The sequence below is a fragment of the Capsicum annuum genome, chromosome 12 (genome assembly GCF_002878395.1).
Source record: "Capsicum annuum cultivar UCD-10X-F1 chromosome 12, UCD10Xv1.1, whole genome shotgun sequence".
Lineage (NCBI taxonomy): Eukaryota > Viridiplantae > Streptophyta > Magnoliopsida > Solanales > Solanaceae > Capsicum > Capsicum annuum.
In genome coordinates, this window is record NC_061122.1 from 118239113 (window position 1) to 118243795 (window position 4683).

A 4683-nucleotide genomic window follows, 5' to 3' on the forward strand; every position below is an offset into this window, starting at 1 on the left:
AGTCACTATGATTCTATACTATGAGTTGTAGGGTGAAATAATGACTCGTAGTATGAGTCATCATATGTCTACAGAACACTGGACCCTACCCATTCTTGTTATCAGTGGATAAGATCTATTTAACAACTCGCTAGGTGGCCCTGCGAGTTGTTATGAGGCTCGTAGTAACTACAACAAGCATGGTTAATGGTGGTTCTTTTATCTTCCCAAACACAAACTATTAAACAAGGGGGACTGAGAATTCCCTCATGAATTTAACAACCCATTTACACCTAAATTCATCCCCTCCTCAAGGTTGATTCTAACTTATTTGTATTTCGAAATTTCTCATGAACTATAAGATAATTGTTAAATACTAGGCACATAAAGAACAATCGAGTCGAAAGAACATTGTATTATGAGTAATACATGTATTTCAAATGTTTCACATTAGATTAAAGCACTTACTTCAAAAGTAGAGAAGATTTTGCATGGATTCCTAAGAGTTTTGTAGCATTGTTCTTAAGAATACAACTTGTGGAATGATTAAATCTTGTTATTCAGGGTATTGAGATATGATTAAGGTGATTAAGGGTGTATTTAAGGTATTTGGAACAGTTATTGGAATGAAGGGAGTCGCATTTAAAATTAGAAGGGGAATCAATCAGGAGTTTAAATCCCTTTTGTTTTACATGAATTTGGGTTGGGTCATCCCTTTAGGTCTGCGATGTCAAACTTGATGATGACACATAACACTATCTCATAGTATGTGGCTACGAGTTGTAGTCTCCCTCCATTTAGATCTATGGCCTTACCTAAGTCTCCAGTTGTACGACTCTAGGTGATGAGTCAGCATGACTTTAGAAACCACTTACTTGAGAGACGTCATATTGTATCTGCCTAACAAATCTGGTGATGAGTTGTAGAGTGTCCCTACAACTCATAGAGACCTGGGTAATTGAAAACTCCTGAGTCTTTTTCTATATTTTTCAGCCCTGCACACTAAACACATAAGCTACCCTATAATGTAAGAAGTACAAAAATATAGCTTGCCTCCTATGTGGTTCTTGATTTAACATCACAGCACGATGTGGCTATGGTGGATACTTAGACTTCAAGAACTAGACCATGGGTTGCCTCCCAGCATCTTATTTAACTTTGAGGCATAACTTATTTACCTTGGCTACTCAGACTTCGCCAAGGCTTACATCAGCACATAATTTCACTTCCTCAATGTTTCCCATAAAGTGCTTAACACGTTATCTGTTCACCTTGAATTGGGCTTCTCCATCTCAATTCGATTTAATAGCACCATGCAGGAAACTCTAACCATAATGAATGGTCCATAACACCTAGGGTTAAACATGCTAGTAAATAAGTAAAGTACTAAATTGTTCAATAGTACCATATCATCACGCTAGAATACCCTTTTCTTAATTTTTTTGTCATGATACAACTTCATCTTTTCCTTGTACAAAGCTGAACTCTCATAAGGTTGCCAAAATTCTCATCTTTAAATTTGTTGCATCACTCAACTTAGAATTCAACTTTTTCAACGCCTATAGTGCCTTGTGCTCAAGTTCAATCGAAAAATGGTATTTCTTACTAAACACAAGATAATATAGAAAGGAACCTATGGGGATTTTAAAAGTTGACATGTAAGCCCAATATGCATCATCTAACTTTCTTGACCAATTAGTCTGATTTCATTCATAATTTTTGCCAATATGGACCTGATCTCACAATTAGAGGCCCCATCCTACCCACTTATCTGCGGATGGTAAGTTGTTTCCACCTTATGTTTTACACCATTTTTTTTTATCAGGGGCTTAAATAGATGATTATAGAAAAAGGAACCACCATCACTAATAATAGCACGGGGAGTGCCAAATTGAGAAAAGATGTTCGTCTTTAAAAATATGGTGACACTTCGACCCTCATAATTAGGAAGTGCAACTGCCTCCACCTATTTTGAAACATAGTCGATTGCCACCAGTATATACTTTATACCATAAGAACCCACAAATGAACCCATGAAATCAATTCCCCACACATCAAACAACTTTAGCTCAAAAATAAATGTCTTGGATAACTCATGTTTCTGTGAAATGTTTTCTCACTGATGACACTACTAACAAGCCCGAGCATAATCATAGGAATATTTGTATATAGTCGGCCAATAGTACCCACAATGAAAAATTTTGTGGGTTGTACGGGTACTACCATGATGACCCCCAACCAGTGATTAATGAAAAGCCTCAAGAATGCTTATCATCTCCGTCTTAGGAATACACCTCTAAATAAATCCATCAGTACACACCCAAAATTGATAAGGCTCATCAAAGAAAAACTTTCATACTTCATGAATGAATTGTTTGCTCTACTAAAACAATAGGTCTTTTTGTACAAGGTCACTTGCTAAATAGTATGCAAAATCAGCAAAATAGGGAATTAAGTCTTGAGATAATGCTAAAACCCACTCAATTGGAAAAGTATCATCAATTTCAAGCTCATCCACCAATTTCAGTATTGCATCCTCTTCGAAGTGGGATAGGTGATCTTCAACCTGGTTTTTAATGCCTTTCCAGTGTTTCACCTCAAAGTCAAATTTCTAAAACAATAGTAACTAATGAATCAACCTCACCTTCGCATATTTCATCGAATTATGATACCTCAATGCTACATGATCAGTATGGACAATGACTTTGATCTCAATCAAATACGAACAGAATTTCTCAAAATCAAAAACTACTGTGAGAAACAACTGTTCGGTGATTGTATATTTTTTTCTATGCGGGGTTCAATGCTTTGCTTGCATAATAGATTGGGTGAATAATCCTCTCACATATTTGGTCTAGGACATCTCCTAAGTCCACACCACTAGCATCACACATCATATCAAATAGCAAGGACCATTCTGAAGAAATAATAAAAGGGGTTAAGATCAATTGGTCCTTAAGGCACTCAAAGGCCTTGAGACAAGCATAATCTAACATGAACTTCATACCCTTCTCTAAAATCTTGCCAAATAGATTAATAATTTTAGAAAAGTCCTTGATGAACCTCCTCTAAAACCCTGCATGAGCCAAGAAGCTCGGAATACCTTTAACTGAAACAGGTAGAGGCAATTTTTCAATCACCTCAATTTTAGCTCTATCAACCTCTATTCCCTTCTTTGAAATTTTATGCCCTAAGACTAGGGCCTCTTTAATCATAAAGTGACATTCCTCCCAATTTAAAACCAAGATGAACTCCTCACATCTCTTAAGTGCATTGTCCAAATGGGTCAAATAATTACCAAACAAGTTTCCAACAATTGAAGAATCATCCATGAATACCTCTATAGTGTCATCCACCATATCATAAAATGTCGACATCATACAATACCAAAAGGTGGCAAGAGAATTGTAAAGTCTTATCAACATCCTCTATAATGCCAAACTACCATATGGGCATGTAAAAGTAGTCTTTTCTTGGTCTTCCAGGGATATAGAAATCTAATTATACCCCAAATAACCATCAAAAAAAACATACCAACCTCTGTCTGCAAGTCTTTTTGGTATTTGATGTATGAACAATAAAGAATAATGGTCCTTTTGTTGATGTATGAACAATAAAGAATAATGGTCCTTTTGTGTCTAAGTGTTTGACTTCTAGTAATCTATACACACTCTCCATTCAGTAACAAGTCATATAGGTACTAATTCATTCTTCTTATTTGGGACCATTGTGATCCCACCCTTCAAATGATGCTAGGGCTCAATATTGGGCATACAATCCAATTCAAGCTGAATTTTATGAGTGCTAATCTTGGGTAGAATCCCCATAATATTTGCAATAGTCCATTGGATGGATTTTTAAAATCTCTGCAAAACTAAAAGCAATACCTCGACCTATGTATCCAACAAATCAAGAGTAATAATAACTGGTAAGGTATTGTCATCCCCGAAAAATACACATCACAAGTGATTAGGAAGGGTCTTTAATTCCAAAATAAGTGGCTCCTTAATAAATAGTTAAGAAGGGGGATTCGCTCTATTCTTATAGTCAAGATCTAGCTTCTTCGATGCATAAGACTAGGAACCTCTGACATAAAGTGAGATCACTATCTAATCATATTTATTAATGTCGTTACTGTCCAAGTTCATGATCACTGCTGGTAATGCATATACACCAATTCACTCCTCAATAGGGTCAGTTAATATATCTTGATCATTAGTATCTAGCATCGACACCACTCTCATATGGCATTGACCAACCCAAATTAAAGGTAACATGTTTGTCATTGAGACTGAATTTCATATAGCCCATCTCCATATCAACCAATGCCCTACCAATGGCTAAGAAGGGCCTTCCTAAAATAATAAAAGCATCAAAATCCACCTCACAGTCAAGAATCACAAAATTATATAGGAATATAATGGAAGCTACCTTTACTAAGACATCACACAGAATACTTATAGATTTTTTTATGTTCCAATCGGCCATCAATAATCTTATCGACATAAACTTAGGTTATCCCAACCCTAAATGCTTGTATACAACCAGCGAAATCAGATTAATACTAGATCCCAAGTAACATAATGCTCCTAAAAAATTTAGAGACCAAATAGTGTAAGGGATAGTGAAAACTTGAAGGGACTCTTTATTCTCAACCAAAATCCTAGATAAAATAGCACTTCAATGGTGCATATTATTAGAGGG